The 18,739-nt window shown below is 45.7% G+C and overlaps 1 protein-coding gene across 1 annotated transcript in view; it reads right to left on the bottom strand.

Moving 5' to 3' along the window:
• The window catches only part of LIMCH1 (LIM and calponin homology domains 1), a 182,747-nt gene extending 175,525 nt beyond the window's left edge, over positions 1-7,222 (bottom strand). Inside the window, exon 1 of the mRNA XM_059818246.1 lies at positions 7,217-7,222. The gene's annotated coding sequence lies outside the window, so the exon portion shown is untranslated. The remainder of the gene's footprint in view (positions 1-7,216) is intronic.
• Positions 7,223-18,739: the final 11,517 nt, after the last annotated feature.

Below are 18,739 nucleotides of genomic sequence, written 5' to 3'. Positions count from 1 at the left end.
AACAAATAAAGTAGCATTAAAAATAAAATTAAGTGATGTTATTTCATCCACTGCCAAGAAGTCATAGATGCACAGAATAGGTCAGGTCAGTAGGGACCTCGGAGGGCCTCTAGTCCAACCTCCTGCTCCAGGTAAGGGCAGCTCTCAGGTCTGACCAGGCTGTTTCCAACTTTGCCCAGTCAGGCATGAAATCTTCCAAGGATGGCGATCTCCCAGCCGCTCTGGCTGACCTGCATCAATGCTCAACTGGTCTTGCGGTGAAGAAACTTTTCCTTATGCCAAGTCATAACCGTCCCTGTTTGAGTTTATGACAAGCATCTCACCCTCCTGCCACACACCTCCGTGAAATGCCTGGCTCCGTCTTCTCAAAAACCTGCCCACAGGTGCTGGGGGGCTGCTGCCATGTCCCCACAAAGCCACCTCCCTGAAGAAGCCCAGCTCCGACAGCCCCTCTCAGGGCAAGCCCTGCCGCCCCAAGCAGCCCGGGGGGGCTCTCTGCGCAGCTCCCTCCAGCCTACCGATGTCCCCCCACACTCCGGGCCCCAGGACTGGATGCAGGAGTTCAGGTGCAGCCTAGCAAGCGCCAAGCAGAAGCAAACCACCACGTCCATCAATCCGCCGGCTCCAGAATAAGCACGAAGGGCTGACCTCTCCTGCTGCCGGGAGACTGCAGACTCGTGCCCAGCCTGTCGTCCCGCAGGTCCCCCCAGGTCCTTTCCAGCAGAGCTGCTGCTCCAGCAGTCACTCCCCACCCTGTCCCAGGTACAGGGAGTACATTTATTCTGTTTATAGAATACAGGGCAGTAATGGGCAGGTTTTTTTCGTTTTAAGCCGGGGTGTGTTATAGTTCCTCACATTCTTACAAGGCTGTCTCGAGGAGAGGTGCTGCAGCCCTTTCACCCGAGACAGCAATTAACATAGCTGGGAGAAGTTTCAGCTATCGATGTTGGTGTTATGTCCTTGGTGCCACAGGAGCTGTTGTAGTCACTGGGATCTAAGGGACTGAGTGGGGGAAGGAAAGACAGTACTTTCTTCTTTAAATGATATATTGGAAGGAGAAGGAGGGAAAGCTTAGATCTTCAAGGTCTGCATGCCAAAACGTTCATACCTTCGCCCTATGCAGCTGCCCTTTTAAATGACACTCTCACCCCTATAAATCTTGCTTTTTTCTGTAACATTGTTCTAAAACTGTTCTGGCTGGGATGCTTGCAGAGAACCAATACACAAAAGTGTTCACCCATGGATGAAAAGCTTCTAGATGGTAGCTTTGCCAAACAAAAAGTAATACAGTTTTCATAACCTGTTGTAGAATAACACTTCCCAGATTGGCCAACACATTTTAAAAGCTAGAAAACAATTCCACTGTATCAATCTGCTATTTATCCTCCATACTTGGGAAAAGATTCCACCTTCCCTTCTAGAGGACCAATACTTTCCTTAAAAAAATAATAATTAAAAGATGTAGTTAACACTAGCACAACAACTGCTATGAGGTTACACAGCTGCATTAACTGATCTTCACTACCAATTGCATAATGGCATTCCAGACTCTGGTGTTAAGGGCAGATCTTTTACCTATTTTAAAATTTTAGTACTGAAAGGAGAAATTAATTCAGTTTTAAGACAATTAACAGCTCAGTCCTGCATTTCCTGAATTATCCCTTTATCAATAGTATTGTTGTTCTGATTATTCTCACCTCCGTGCCAAGTGCTACTTGTAACATGGCTTAAACAGATCTTATGACAAGGGAATTGGGTCCACGTATACAGGACAGGAGGTTGGCTGCCAGGCAACTGGGAGAGGAAAAAATTTCCAGAAGGTGGTAGTCTGACAGGGTCAGAGAGTTTGGGCAGGTTCTTCTACCCCCTTTTAAATCAATTTAGTTTTCATTCCCCTGAATGACTAACTTAGCCAGAATGAAGAGCATCCCATCTGCCCTGTCTGCAGTCCCTTAACGCTGCCCAGGAGGAGATGTAGAGATAGCAGTGAAGAATTCAGCTCCAAGTCCAGTCACTATAATCACAGTAAAGTTATTCTGCAGCCACATCCGTCTAGGACCAGAAGCCAGCCACACACCTTTTGACTCTTCATGGTTGCCTTATAGACACTGTGGGAAGGATTCATCTGGCCTAACTTTAGCTGTCCACACATCAAACAACTTGTCTAAGCCATTCGCACAGGTTTCTTCTAGTCTGAGAATACACTTGCTCACTTTAATAAATTCATTCCCAGTACATTATGTAAAGTATATAGGTAAGACAATCTTCCAGCAGAAGAAAAAAAAAAAGAAAAAAGGAAAGGCTAAATGCTGAGAAATTTGAACTGAAGGCACTGCTTGGAGGTTAATTCAACAACTTTCCTACAGTATTTGATTAATAAAACCATGCAGTCTTAAAGCTTAGTGCATCATTCTACACTTAAATAGTTGTATTCAAATACTCTCGTAGGCAGCCGGACTGACTTCTCTAGAACTGCTCACTGGAGAAAATATTTGTTGGATTTGATCCATTCCTATTCAAGTAACGGCAAAGCTGCAATGGACCCAAGGGTCCCAGTCTGGCTAGAGGCACCGCCGTTCTAGGAACTGTACCAATGTCCCGCAGAACTAGAGTCCCTATTCAAGGATCTTAAAATCAGCTTCAAAGCAAAGGAAAAGTAGATGTCTACACATATTTGGAAACAGAAACACTTCTGTGGGACACAGGTTAAGCTAACTGATGCACAGATTATACAAGTAATCAATACTTTTCATCGAAAGAGCTTTATCTCTGATGTTCCTCAAAGTCAGGGCACCCCACTTAGTGTCACTCCACATTTTGAAGGTCATATAAAAAACTTGTGTATTCCTCAAGTTCCAGACCCCACAGCAGATTTTCCAATGAAGTCCCTTCACCAGGTAGACAAGATTTTGTCAATTAACTACCTTCATCTCCTTTGAAGTTACGTTTTTGCAATGGCAGCCATAAGCCTCAGTTCTCCTGCACTTTATCAGCAGGAAGGACCGACATGCTAAAGAAACCTAGTTTCCAGAGTCCTGGCACAAGACAGTCATATGAAGTCCATTTGCCTGAGTCACTTTTCTGGTTTGATATCCCTCATACTCCTGCACCACTGTCTCTGTGAAGAAGTGCCATGCCTATTCTGCTGTATGATGTGACACATCCAGAACCACTTAGAAATACACTTGGCCCCACCGCCCCTCCAAGAAGCAATGTCACTGCTACCAACTCAAAACTGCCACCTTCGGTATGGAAATCTAACAGACGTAAGTGTTCTGCTAGAAGGAAAAAAGAAAATAACCCACACACACCCAACAAACCCCTCCGGCTGGCAAATTTTTCCGTAACAAAAGCATTCTCAAAGGGAATATATATAGGAGAAAAGTAGCAGACTTAGAAGTTGATGGGGTTTAGCCTATACGCATCTAGAGGGAACAGCAAAGTCAAGCACTGACCATAGGGGACAGAAAAACATGACTTGTTTATTATTACCATACAACTATAAAGGAAGCATTCTTATCAGCTGGCAGAGTTTCTAAGGAACGTAAGTCTATGGAAAAGCCATCCCTAATTGAACCAAGTCTCAACAATGAGGAGAGAACATATTAATGAGGCAAGGCTAGGAGGTGCGATGAGGAGATAACAATACCCTTAGGAGTTATACTGGTATTAAATGCGACTTTATTACTGTATTACTCTTATGAATCTTTGCAGCAAGAATAACTCTGTTTATACAGATGTTCTTTCAACCATCAGTTATTCTAGTTTAAACACACATAGAGGGAACCTTGACATTTTAAAATTACAGGCCATTAGATTAAATTAGATTCCTTATTTTGCTGTAGTAACCCACTAGGCTTTACAAGGCTGATATATTCTTTCAGTGAAACTGAGATGTATTCATTGAAATGAGATACCACACCTTTAATAATGCAGATAGATGTAGCGCTCTCACAGCGTTGTTCATCTGGTGCCTTTACTTTAACTCCTCTGAGTGCTACTAATATGGTTCATTTTATCATTAAGAGGGCATTCTTCACTTAAGTAGCACATGCCAAGCTAGACTAAAATAATAGGACTGGTTTACTGTTACACAGAGGGAAGCACGGTTGATATTTATTCAAAATTAAATACTTGTGCAAGGCAGTTTCCTACCCAAAGTGACTTGCGACCAAAGCGGAAGGTCCACAGGATTCCAAAAATCCCACCTTCTGCAACATACAGATGACACCAAATCTATCACCACTTGAAATACTCTCTTAAAAAATGCAAACTGTTGAATATATAAGCAGCCTTCACAGTAAGAGTCAGAGCTCTGGCCCTTTATCCCCCACTCAGGGGAACATCTTAGTGCTGCTGGTTCAGAGCTCCAGGAAGAGACAAGAGGATTATTATGATTAACCACCCAAACTTCAGTGGAACTTAGACTCCCCTATCCTGAAGCATCCAGACTGAAGTAATGCTGGCAGGCAAAAAAGACGACTTCTGGCACCCAGAAGACCTGCTCTGGTGAAAGGTCACAGACCCAGGGAGTAAAGACAAGACCCCTAAGACCTCTGCACCAGAGGAAGGGAAGTACCTCGATCCTTGCAGATCTAGACATTCATCACTTTGTGTCTTGGCTCCCCATCTGTAAAAAGAGGACAGCTTCCCTCTCCAGCCCCACCAGAGGAGAAATGCACTGCAGACCACAGGGTGGATTCCTGTCAGCGCTACACAATGGTGACAGGGCTCACACAAGGATTTAAACCAGATGAGAATCCAACTAGCGAGTCACACAAACGTTAGAAATAAAAATGCACAGCAAGCTCAGAGTTTTCGATCTGTCCATTTCTGCTTTAATTTCCTTGTGTGGCACTATTTTACAGCCTAAGACAGGTTTTAAGCCGTCTCATACAACTAACATCCTCACTAGCCTGTCTTGTCCATACTAGGAAGGTCCACCAGCCCTGCTTGCAACCATAATGGCTTCTTTTATTTTTGTTTGAGAGAGGTGTCATTTTAAATGGTTAGAAATGAGCTGGAAGACACGACACACTGGCCATTTGCTAACATCTCTATGCCAAAGAATAAATTGGTGAGAGACAATTACAGAGCCAGCTGAAGCAGATGGGTCTAGTAGCCAGAAACAGCATGACCCCTATTTCTGGTTTTCACCCAAATCAATAGGGCTTGACACACTGAATGTTGATACCTATAACACTCCTCAATTTCTTATTTTATTTCTTTTTAAGTTTGACATTGCTTTTCAATAACTTTGGACTAATGTGTCAAGTTCTGCACAATTCGCTCAGTCCAAATCATTCAGGTTTAGAACAGTGAATGCTGAGCAGATTTTTGGAGGAGATAATAACCCTCATGCTCCAGATCTTAAGCCAAACTGGGATTAAAAGGCAATATAACGTGTTAGGCAAATTAAGCCACACTTGCTTCACTGGCAGCTTCTCCCTCCTTTCTCTTAGTAGGAGCATCCACTCCGGGCATTGCTGGAAAGGCAGATGCTTCCCTCTCGCACCGCAGCCATGGCGATGCTCCAGGCTCCTGACACACTCCCGCAGGCAAGAGGACGGTGGCAATAGTAACAGCACATTACAGCTTTGTCATTCATGCATCAAGCATATTAAAAAAGTGAAGGAGGAAGCACAAGAAGTTATAGAGCGCTTCCTTTGTGCGTATGGACCTCTCAGGCCTGCACAGAGGGCACAAGGAATTAAGAGCCCTTCTGCTCACCAGGCCCCGGGTCGCACAAGAACAGGCGTGAGACCTCCTGCCACAGTGAACTGCAGAATAAACTGCCCAAGAGGGAAGCTTCCGCCTGGCCCACAAGTTTCTGCTCTTATACAGGAAGACTTACAGTCCCTTAATTATTATCACGCCTGGAGTGGTTGCTGGCAGCTTTGTTACCCACAGAGAATTGCTTCGCCATTGAGTTCTTGCCTTCATAAGCAGCCAGCAGAACTCACGGTCACAAGGTATTTTATGTACCATATGTATGACGGTGTCATGTGCGTCTTTCTTGGTCCCATACTATAAAGAAACCACCGTATTCATCTTCCCAAGATAACCGGTGTTTATATGCACTTCACTTTTCCTCTTCCAGGCTGCATACTCACCTTTCCTTGGCACAAAAGCCCTTCTCTTCACGTTCCTCGTTGTTCTCCTGCCTCCAGTCCTACACCAGCCAACTTACTGTGTCAGTGCCAACTCCCTGAAGTCTGACACAGCATTACCTTTCCAGCTGATATTGGAGTGAACCATTACAGTCTGACATTCCCAGGGCTTCAGCAAATCCTAAAGTCACAACAATTTTAACAAGAGCTTGCCTCACCACTGTCGGAAAACAGAATCCACCGAGGCTTACTAAAAGCTGCAGATTAAATTCAAAGCCTGCAGCTGAAGGGAGCTGTTACCCTGGTATCTGGGTTTATACCACCTTCACGCGTGTTCCGTACCAGCAATCAGACGAAGAGCTATTTAAAGTGTCTCTATTGTTACATGCCAAAATATTTAACTATTAAATTTCACCCGCCACCTGCCTGCCGTTGCATTTCATGGCACGAGCAAACAGCAAGCAGATCTATTTTTCTGCCATGCCTGAAGAGCGAGACTGACTGTCTCTCCCCGGCTCGGCTGGGCGATGGAAGCAGGGGCTGCCGCGGAGCTCTCCCGCGGGACACCGCTCCCCCCGGCCCCCTGTGCGCGCACATCGCCCCCCCCCCCCGCAGCGGTGCTGACCCGCCTCTCCGCGCATTGCGGAGCGCTACCTGCGCGGCCGCCACCCGCGGACGAGGGGAGCTGGAAAGGCGCAGGGCCAGAGGTTTCCCCCGCGGGGCGGGGGGCCCTCGCCGCCCCCGGGACGCCGCGGCAGGCAGCCCCGCTGGAGGACGCGTCCGCGTCCGCTCCGCGCACCTGCGCGGCTCCTGTTTACAGCCGCCCCGTTCATCCCAATCCCGGGGGCGAGGAGGGGAAATGCGATTAAGAGATTAAGTTTGGAAGAGATGCGCGGGGAGGGGGGCAGGGGCCCGTCCAAAGGCGCGCACGCTGCGCGGGGGCTGAGCGGCCGCTTTCCCCGCAGCAAAGCGGGTGAGGGCGGCGGGGAGGGAGGGAGGGAGGGCGGCGTGGAATAAAATGCCTACAGTCCCCGCGACGAGGTCGGGGGAAGGACAGCGGGTCACCCCGATGGGGGCCAGGCACCCCCGCCGTCCCGCGGTCTTACCTCGATCCACTTCTGAGCCTCAGTGAAGGCCAGCTCAGGCTGGGGGGGCTCGGGGGGAGGCTGAACCTCCCCCAGCTCCAGCCCGGGACTGGCCATCTGCAGGGCGCCGGCGCGCCGCGGCTGCGGCGGGGGAGCAGGCAGGCACCGAGCCGCCGGCCCGAGGTGAGCCGCGGCCGCAGCGGGGGGACGCCGGAGGCCGCTGCCTGCCTCTCCCTGCCTCGCAGCCGCCGGGGCGGGGGCCGGCGGCGCTCTGCAGCCCGGCTGGCTGCAGCTCGCCTGCGGTAGCCGCTCTCCGCCGGTGCCCCGTCCGCCCGCCCTGTCGCCTCGGTCCTCCCTCGCCTGCCGCCCCGCCCGCCCCGCCGGCGGAGCGGAGCTGCGCTGCGCTGCGCTGAGCTGCCAGCTAAAAATAAAACAGGCGGGCGAAGCCGCTTTGCCTTCAGCCCATGCAAATGCCCGCGCCGCCGCCTCCCCGCCGCGAGCATCGCATGGCAGGCGGCGCTGCGGCCGGGGGGGCGGGGGGCGGCGGGGCTGGGCCCGAACCCGGGCCCGGGGGGGCGATGGCAAGGCACCCCGGCGTTGGGGGGCAGGCGGTCCTCCCAACCCGCGCAGCTCCGGGGGGGCGCCGGGCCGCCCGTCCACCGGCCAGCGGTCGGTTGCGGCTGGTGCATTAAGCACCCGATTAATTAACGTTATCGCACGACGCACCCGAGAGCCTCCAGCCCCCCGCGGCGGGAAGAGGCTTTGCTCCCCCGCCCGGGCCCTCACCCACCCGCCCCGGGTCCTGGGGCTCCTGCCCCGGCGGCGGAGCGCGGCAGGTGCCTCTGACGGCATCGGCTGCTGCTGCTGCGGGGGGTGAGGGGGCCTTGCAAAAATGGCGGGGGGGGGGATGTCAGCACCGTACCTGACAGCGGTTTTGTTCTTTCAAAAGCGAGGCAGGCGTCAAGGTGTGCTTAGAAAACGCCGTGCTGGAATACTCTTTTTTTTCTCTTTATGCAGGGGAAGAAAACAAACTCTTGCCTGCAGAGACTTGCACACCTCACTTGCGTGGTGTGAGTAGTCCTAGCTCAAACAGATGCTCTTGAGCCTAAGGTTAAGCATAGAAGTTTCTAGAAACAGGGAAGAAACATTTTTCACAAGGCCTTTTGAAAGTTTTTGAAAGGTGAGCCGAGGTGACTTGTTTATATTTATTCAGGCATAGAAAGGTATCTGTGTGCTGGGAATACAGATATGCGAACGTTAACCCCTACTACTAAGGGGGTTTTTTGAGAGGGGTCACAACTGGTCACATTTTCAGCTTGTTGTCAACAAATTTTGACGAGAAGCAAACTGTGAGATCTACTTGTCAACATGCCCTTATTTTAGGCATGAATTTGCTCATTTCAAAACTTGGGATTTTGAATCTTGTTTGTTGTTATATATTAGTCAAAGAAAAAATAACACTAACTCTTCAAATATAAATATATCAGGTAAATGCGTATATTTAACTCTATTTCCATTCTGGGATTTTGTCTTTATTGTTCTCTACCTTTTGTTTTGGTCTTTGTTTATTGTTTGAAATTTGCTGGAATAACGAAGGGCCTAAAAACAGGAGATGAGTTTATAGGGATTTTTCTGAGAACTGCAGCTAGATGAAAACTAGATGAATGGTAATCTAATCTGAAACATTTAAAGAGAAATAATAACTGTATTTTGAAATACTTATGCTAACACAAACTATTTTCTGATTCTTGTAATATTTAAATAACACCGATGTATATCAGACATCAATTAGATTTATTCTCCCAGGGCAATGAAAGACTAACAATTTAAAATAATTATCCTACCTCTTTTTTTTATTACCATGCGATATCAGATGTATGATTTTGCTGTCTGGTGATCTCAACACCACCTCTCGGAGAACTAGAAGAGCTGGAATGGGCTGGGGTAAGCATCATACCACACAGCAACTGTTTGACACAGAGAGCACCACCACATACCTTGTCTTAAACTGAGAGGTGGACATTGATTTCTCATTTACACACTTGGTTTTCATGGATCGCTAAAGATAATGTGCTTTTATGCATACTCTTATACACACTGTTATACACACCCTTACATTCAAGCACACACGTCTTTTAAAATGGATTAAATCCACGCAAAGACATGTGGGCATAGATCTAGTGCAGTCCTTTAAAGACTCCTGTCTTGTATTTAGGAGTGTAAAAGACACCCTGAATGGCAGCAGGAATCTGGCCAGTTCTTTCCTAATCCTAATCCTGCTTCCCATTTGGTCAAGTACGAGGCAGCATCCCTACCTCCCTGTTCCCATGGCAACACACTTCTAGCATCAGCCCAGCTTGTGGTTTTTTGTTTTTTTAACCACCATCTGCCTGGAGAGTTGCAGGGCTTGCTCTAAGCCCCTTGAATACCAGTCATAGGTTTTTCAACAGTTTTCCTTTCCCTATTACAGCTGCCCTGGCAACTGGTACAGGAGGCAAAATATGAAAACGAGCACCTTAGAAACTCCGGCAAGGTTTTCCTGAGGTCACTCTGCTGCTCCTGACTGGAAACATTGCCAGAAACATAGCGATAGAATTTGTAACAGCAACAAAATAGGAGAATTTTTCTTGTAGCTGTTTGCAAAACTCTTTTATTTTAAAACAAAAGCTTTGGTTTAGCTTCTCTGGTTTTCTTCCCAGTAAAACTCAAGCTAGCACCTCAGCAGTCCTTATCACCTGCAGCAAACTTGCATCTGTGCCTATTAGACAGGGGAAAACCTGTGGTGGAGCAGACATCAGTGTTGAGCTGCATCTCTTTGTCCAGGTGCATTCACCCTTCCCGAAAGGAGACTGTGCCTATGCACAAGTAAAGTAATTGTGGAAAAATGTGTATTGTGGCAGTTATAGAAGAAGCTATAAGCAGAGGAAGAGGGTCTTCTCTGATTATCAGGGATCTCTCTGCTGCTGGGCACAGGAGGAGAAATAGAGGCTTTTAGGAAGATACAGTTTCAGGTGGACTGGGGGTTCAACTTGTATTGTATTAACCAGTTTGGTCTTCTACCCAATTTAGTTTTCTCCGCTGGGAAGAGGAACTCTCCTGTTTGTTTTCGTCTTCAACATAACATCTAAAATCTTTAAGCCTCTTGAATAGTAGAAGCAGGGAGTTAGTAAGGCCTGATTGGTGTCGTGACAGGCCTGCTCTTGTCCCACAGCAGCAACGAACAGCCTGCACGGAGGAAGCTCTGCCCTGGACAGCTTCTGCCGCTATAACGTGTCTCCCTGAAGGAACTGGTCTGGTGTTCGAAACCAAGCTCTGTGCAAAACTACTCCTAGATGGCATCTTTCTGCTCTCACTCTTTTTTCTGGATGTATTAACCTGACAATAAACCTTTTTCATCAAAGCGGATCTGACACAACATTCTTCCAGTAACACAGGCACACTCCATTTGGAAAAAATTACTTTTACCCGAAAAACATTGCACAAAGAGCAAATGAGTGAAACATCAAAAGATTCTCTATTTCTATTCTATTTTACCTGGCTTATTCATCTTTTCTTTGTGAGCTTTTATAAATGCACCTTAAACCAGCAAGGCCCCTGGGCTGGTTAAGAAGGGAAGTTATCCTGCTGGCACCAGGGCTTTTCTGCCTCCTTATCTCCCCCACAATCTGTCAATCCTGGCTGATACTCTCTGAGCAGAGCTTCTTTTTTCCCCCCAGACCATAATGGTCATAGTTGGGGATGTTGCACAATCCTGGACCAGATTTTGGAAAAATCTGAGCTGAGCCATAAGCAGACTGTTCTGGCTAAATATCTTCTTGGTTGTTTGCTGAAGGACTTTTATACATTTCATTGGTTTGCTTGTCCTTTTCGTCCCTTTAACAAACCACAGAATGTCACACAGGGAACTTGAGGCCATATGGTATTTATTGTAAAAATTCTGCTTGGAATTCCTTTGTTCTCTAGAGTATAAAACAGGGGTAGGTACATCCAGCTGTGTATAACCTCCAGATTATTTCAGAGCTTCTCGGAGACGCAGCCTCTGAGCCATCACAGGACTCACACCGTTGCAAAGAGCAATGTGGCTGCATGGTGATGGTGCGGGAGCTGGACAGCCCTGGCATAAAGCAGTCTTGGTATTAACACCTCTCAGCAGATACCAATCCTGCTGGAGAGTATTTGGAGATTTTTTACTGACTACCGAAGGCAGGTTGTGCACTTTCACAGCTTGTCATGTGTGAAAGGGTGAACTGAGAGGTGAGCTGAGTGAGCAGGTGAGAAGAGCCTTTACAGCAGCACCTATCAAAGCAGAGGAGAGTGGTGGAAAAGACCTTTACCAGAAGTTTAGCTCTTCCTTGATAAAACTAGATTCAAAGACAGTTCAACTCTCCATGACATGCAACCTGTTTTTGAGAGCAGGCTGGTAAAGATATCTGCTCAGAAGCAAGAGATAGAAAAAACCTGATTTTGAAAAATGACTCAAAGGAAGACTGTTCCCATTCAAGAGTTTTTTTAATGTATTTATTTTAAACTTACAAGCTAAAAGAAAAGTGACACCAGAGCTTTAGTTTTTTTAATTCTCATGAAAATCAATCAATCTGAGCTCATGAGAGCATGTTGTTTTTTTCAATCACTCAAACAAATGTTGTGACTTCACATTTTATTTAATCAGGGCATCTGCTGTGCTGCATTTGCAGTGTTCAGCATTTGGCTGACAGCACCTGTTTGTTTATCCCTGCCATGCTGTCTTCTATCACAGTCACTTTCTCTCTACTACCACTCACTCAGCAACATATTGTCAGGCTTGGCATCGGTGTTCTGTGTCGTTCTGGGAATTACAGGAGTGGATGGATCATCCGAGTTTGCTCCTTCCTTGGAGAAAAGCAGTATTATCCCTTCTCAGCCTGTCCTGGGAGAGTGTGAAGCCCTTTTGTGAAGCAGTTTTTCTCTGTTTTGGAATTTTATATTGATTTTTGAAAGCTAATACATCCAATTGTCACCTGCTAGCTGAACACCATTTGACATTTTCCTATTTGCCTGTCTTTGCATTTAATTAAATTTTTAGATTTTAAAAGCTGTTGACTGTCCAGGATCTGATACGCTACACATGTTGCTATTTAGCTAGCTATCAGCCTAATGAATCAGAGTGCAGGCGATTCAAAATGAGAGATACTGTGCATAAATGCCTGTAAATATTCAATGTCATTTACAAGCGTAATTTTGGGGATCTTCACCATTCTCTCGGTTCCCTGTGCAACAAATCCCCAATCAGTATCTCTGTGTTTTGAGTGCTGCTGTGCTTTTAGGTGTGGGTTTTTCCCTGCCCAGCCCTCCTTTCTGGCTTTGACACTTGGTTCTGCCTCTCCTGGAGGCCTCCAGATCCCAGGCTGATAGCTCTGCTGATTGCACAGCTTCTCCTTTTATCCGCAGCCACAGTCAATTCTCCCACTCGCCCAAACAACCACTTCCTTCCTTCTTTATATTGTTCTCATCAGGACCTGCCTTTCCTCCAGTATAGGAAATTCCTGTATCCAGCCTCCTCTTTAAGGAGCATCCTTTTTTTCCCCACCAGCCTGCTTTTCTTTGTCCCAGCCTGCAGTAATCTCCTGTCTCGCAGTTCTGTAACTGCATTCAACACCATTCTCTGTCTCTCCAGTTCCAGGTACTTCTCCCTTCCTCTTGTTCACAAACAGTAGGTGGAGGGACAGCACAACAAATAGAAACCATGAAAACCACTGGGCAAGAAAAGCAGAAAGGCGGCTAGGGAAAGGAGAAATATCTCAAGTAAGTGATACCAAATTGCACAAGGCTAAAAAGACATAAATTGGGTTGACTGAAGAGCAATTACATAAAAAAGAAGTGGAGGAGTGGTGAAAGGGAAGTGAAACAATCCGAAATAAAGAGGTACCAAGGTAAAGGTGAGCACAAGACCAGTGAACTTGTCAGACCAGGGAGCATCCTTTCATTCTGTGTTCATAGCTACGAGGTGCAGCAAGGTCCAGGTCCGTACATGTTCTTTCTAGAGCCTCCCGTAAAATACATACCATATTACGAAAGGAAAATGACCACATGCACAAACCAGCAACTGAAAGAGGACTCTGAAGGAAAGTGTGGCTCTCCCACCCCACTCTGTACGCCCAGAGCCACAGAGTTCTGCTCTCTTGACAGGTCAAGTCAGAAAAAGGATGTGGCAGGACAATGGGCCTTTCACCAGCTGTTATCAAGGATCTTTTCAGCCCATTAAAACAAAAGCACATTGGTGGGGAGCTGACACTTGTAGGTTTGTGTACCTGCCAATGTGACACATAGTTTCTTTAATGCAAAAACAACAAATAGCTTTTGCTTCTATGCTGACCTGGAAGCGGTACAGAAGGGCAAAACAGTATTTCCCTTCCAGTTTTTTTCTGAGTTTGACTGCTTTTCAGTTACTTTCTTACAACCTCCTTCATTAAAGACTGGAAGGGGAAGCGGGGTGTTCTTCCAAACACAGTCCGATCCAGAGCAGGAATCTCCACCTCTGGTATGTATCTGCAATAATCTTTCAGCTGATTTTGCACTCTGCTCATTTAAGTGCAGCATCTTTCCCTGCTGGCACCCACCCAGTATGCATCTTACCCCATTTCACCATTCTGGGTAAATTTTCAAACACATGGAGTTACTCAAATCTTTCTCAGTGAGGAATGGCATTACATGGTAGAGGGGTTTTAGTACCCTCAGGGAGATGTTCCTAAACACCTCTTTCATAGTGCCGTCACCGAGGAAGAGGTTCTTTTAAGTCAGCTGACATGCTCAGAGCCCATGCCAGCTGCAAGTTCAGTAAGCGCAGCTGAGTCTGTCTATGCTCAGTACATGAAATGGTAAGTTGCTGGAGCAGGTTGTTCAGCACTCTGCAAACCTCTGCAGCAAACCGTAGCTTCAAAGAAGTGCTATAGATTTGTGTTATTTGGGGGAAGGCAGGGGCTCTCGTGTATGAGGCAGCGTGCAATGAATGCAGTTAGAAACTTTTGCCAAATGTGTCAAATGGGATGAAAATCAAACTTCTACAATAAAACTATACGTGGAAAAAGGTGCTTTGGAAACCAAGTCCTAGCTTCCAAAGTGGTAAATTCCTGGGTTCTGATATTCCTTTTCTTGGTTTATAACAAGTTTTGTGTAATGGTGGCATAACCATGTAGTTCACCAAACTACCTTGTTTTTATCAAGTGTGCAAAAGGAATGGCAAAAACCCTGATGTCAGAACAGCTATTTGCTGGGTAGCTGCTTATGAAAGTTTGAGAAACCTGGGAAAAGGTACATCACATTCAGCCTTTAATTTTAGCAGTCACTTGCATCATCCAGAAAGAACTGGTGAACGTTATCTTCCCTTTTCTTTTCTTAGTAACTTTCCCTTTGGAGCAGATCAAAAGGAAAAACTGTATCTGGAATTAACACTGGGCTTTATCCAAATTTGTTTGGGGTATTAGCTGGTTCACAGTGAATTGGAATATTCATTTACTCAGGATAAGGAAATAGGCAGCTAAAAGTGGAAAATGGAAAGGAAAAAGAGAAGCAGGGGCAGAAAACAAGAAAAAAAAGAAAAAAGGTGAGAAAGAAAAACAATGACATGTAGTAGGCCAGCAATATATCTTATTTATAACATTATAATTTAGTTAGACGGCACAGGAATATTAGGGGTTTTTTTCTCCTATGTATTGAATTTCTAAAGGACAATGTTTAGCAGAGGATTGTGTTCAACTGGAAGCAAGAGGATAGCTACAGGTGAGTTTATTCCCTGAAGGCAGGCTGTCTTGCTCAGTGATCTCCTGCAGCCTGACAATCCTTGAAGAACAAGACACTCATCAAAGCCTGTGAAGGTGATTTCGTGCAACAGGTACCGTTTCTGGGACAGATGGCATCTGTCATGCCCTCACAGACATGATGGTCATAAGATGGTCATAAGAGTCAGGGTGTCAAAATCAGCCATCAGTCCAAACTCAAAATGAAGACTATTATGTTTTCTTTATTTTGTTCCACCCATCATTTTAAAGGATGGAGTATTATTTGCAACCCTGCCTAAATTACTACTGTGAGTTAGGAGGAGCTGTGGACATCTCCCCAGATAGCAATCTTTTTTATACATCCCTAAACTGCAAGTACCAACAGGTTGATATGGCTCAGTAATATTATTTCACCACTTACACACACACCCACACACACCAGCTGAAAACTCATTCACTGGAGCTACTGATGGCAGAAAAGTAAATCAAAGTGTGACCGCAGAAACAGAATGCTTCTCAATATATGTGAGACATTTAAGTATTAAAGGAACAAGCAGCACTATGACTATTGGTTGGGCCTTCCTATAACATTTCAGTGCTCCCAGAGAATTACTTCTTCTGCTGTTTTCTGAACCTCTTGGAGATCAAATCTGACTTCACTGAAATCCCTGGGAGATTTTCTGAAGGTAGAAGGCTCTATCCTGCAAGAGTGTGCGTCCAGCAGAACCTTCCACACCTCTCAGGGCTGGAAGGGTTCACGTAAGCTTTTCACTCAACTCTTTCGAACCCAGACATAAGTTCATTCTGCTCCCAGCTGGTCAGATGTAAGCCAACTCCAAAACAGTACCACCATTACTGTACCACTGACCCCAGCTTAACAAGCTGGGCTTATTTGCTCAAGCCCAAGTACCATGGATCACATTTTGGAGCAGAGTTGGCTCTCTTCCAGCTTGCTTTAGGAATGGATGTGGTGACTTAGATCTGTCTGTTGGACTGTGTAGACATATCTCCTATTTTAGCCCATGTTGACAAACTGTCGGGGAAGAGAAGGATATTACACTTTGTTGAATCACTGTCTGAGCTGCTAAATGATTTATTGTATGAGAGCTGCCCACCCATACTAAAGTGGAGCTAATGAGATTGCCAAGAAATCACTGCTATTGAGTGTACAGCCAAAAAAGTTCATGAGGGCTGCCCTTAAAATAGCAAAATTGGGAAAAAAATCCCTTTAAAGTTATTTTCATAAGTTTCTCTTATGATTACTTTTTTAATTATGTCTTTCTGCCTGGCTAGCAAAAGTGTCTGGAGTTTTTCCCAGTTTAGAGGCCCCAGTGCTCCTCTGTGGGCTTCCAAAAGAAGCCCAAAGGTCAAGAAAACTTCAACTGATCATTCAAGAGAATGGAAAATACTTTCTGGGAGTTGATAATCCATGTTTCTGAAAAGATTGCCAATACTTGTCTTATCCTCTGGCAATTTTTGGCCACTGATGGGACTGCCTATCACAAAAGCTCCTGATCTAGCTGGAGGAAAGGACAGGCAAACCATAGGTTGCAGAACTGTCATACGTGTAGCTAATCCAAGCCAACACTTTGGAGTATATCTACATTTTTTCATTAATCATTGTTTTTGAAAGGACCGTATTTACTGAGTGTTTTTTCTTCTTGAAATACAGTATTCGTTGAATGTGTCCTCACTCTATTGATGACCCATGCCCAGGAAACTGGATAGAGACTTTCATAAGACTTTAAAGGAGTTAGATGCTCAAATCTCATCGAAATTAATGGGATCAAGCACCTAAGTCCCATCCATGCCTTAAAAAATTCCAGTCCTAAGACACTAGTGACACCATGTTTGCTTAGCATGCTAGTAGGTCAGCAAAAGATCAAAATGATGATGTGTCTCTAGGACACTGGAGTGCTAGCATTAAGAAAACCATGTAGAAGTCATAGCTGTAAGTTCAGGTCAGACAGCACAGGGAATACTAGAGTAATTAATCATTTGGCAAACTTTAGTTCAGCATCAACCTTTTCTACGGGACAAGGGGCCTCCAGTTAACTTTAGACAGTTTGCAGAATTATGTTTCTCTGAAAATGAGTATTTTAATCAGTTTTCAGTGCTGAATTAGACCAGTCTATATGCCAAATTTGTGTCTATGCACTACTTCCAGACATTTCAATCAAGCTTCATTTGCAAATCATTCTCTTTATAGACCACTTTGCAACCAGAATTTAGCAAAGATTGTTGTGCAGGAAGGGATGATCAACCTCTGGAGCACCTCGTGAGACTGGTCAGCATCTTACATGCCTCAGTGAAACTGGGAAATCATGAGCCCATCAGGAATAAAGACTCTCAAACCGTGTTGGCAATCAAGACCTGTGGGATCTTCATCCCAGTGTGTAAGAAAAGTCATGCAAGTGGTTCTACAGAGTGGAAGATTTTTCAGCAGTGCAGGGTGACTGGGCTATCAGCTGTGGGAGCTCTGGCAGCGTGGAACTCTCTCCTTTGTACTTTGAGGTAGCTGATGTCAATACAGCACTCAAGTGTTCATGCTCCTCAACCTAGAGGAGGGGGGCACTTCAGGAAGGAAAATGGAGGCTCATGCGTGGAAAGCATGACACCTAGAGAAACAATGGTTCTTCAAGGCACGTGCTATGGCAATCTGTGGGCATGTCCCAGCATCACCAAGTTTCTAGAGGCTTCCCTTTCACTTTCTACAGCAGTTAATTTCCTGAGCTGCCGAAACACTGTGGAAGAGTTGAGTAGAGAGCGCTGAAAGCAGCAGAAGGCACTCATGGCGTAGGAGAACCCAGCTGGAAACTGTCGCGGTGTGCGTACGCACGTGCTGGGGGTGCTGTGCTGTGGAGAAGTGTGAGAGCTGTACATATGCTCCATTAAGCCTGCCAGTTCTTAGGGCTGCTTCACTGCAAAGACTGTATGACTCTCGTTTTCCGAGAGCTTGAAAGTGCTGGGGCCTCCAGGAGCAATGCAGGGGAAAGAGTAAGATGTCAAGAAACTCTTCAGCCCTTGGGCAGGTGAGAAGGAGCTGTGAGGGGGGGAGAAAGGAGAGTATGCTTTTCCATGCATCAGATATGGACCTTTGTTGGTTTTTTACTAACTCTGCTCCATCCCCCCCATGAACTCAGCAAGAGCACATAGACTTTCTGAATACGTTTGTATTTTTCAGTGCTCAAGGCTGTGAAACCCAGAGAGGAGAGAGAGAGGGATGGGATTTCTGCAGCCCGTCCCTGAGAGGAGGCTATAGAGTGAGGAGAACACATCCTAACTTACACTTCTTATCTCGCTCTTAAACTTCTGGCCCTCGATGCCTGAATGGAAATGACTTTATTGGAACATTCTGCATTTGAAAGCTTGTGATAATACCATCACAAAAATAAAGCCATCCTCTGACTGATTTCTTCTCACAGAAACACCGCTCAGAAGTACGGAGCGAGATGTTTACATCAACAGATATCCTTAGTTTATAACGTGGTGATTGATTGTGAGACTTAGGACTGACTTTCCAAACCCGTTTAAGTTCTCAAGTGATCATAATACAGTTAACACATCCTTTACAGAAAACATGCACAAAAATAAGGAAATGAATGCTTAAACACGTAATAAATCTTTCGCTCTCCACAGAATAAATACACTGTGCTTATCAGGTATAAACCGTGGCCTATTTCTCTATAATCGTAACCATAAATCTGTCTCAGTTATTGTATACATTCTACTATCTGTATTTACTTTTGAAGAATACTGCTGTAAATTTCCGAAAGATAAAGGGATTAAT

Source organism: Gavia stellata, chromosome 5 (genome assembly GCF_030936135.1).
Source record: "Gavia stellata isolate bGavSte3 chromosome 5, bGavSte3.hap2, whole genome shotgun sequence".
NCBI classification, from domain to species: Eukaryota; Metazoa; Chordata; class Aves; order Gaviiformes; family Gaviidae; genus Gavia; species Gavia stellata.
Note: the sequence above shows the minus strand (reverse complement) of the source record. Positions and strands in the feature narration are given on the sequence as shown.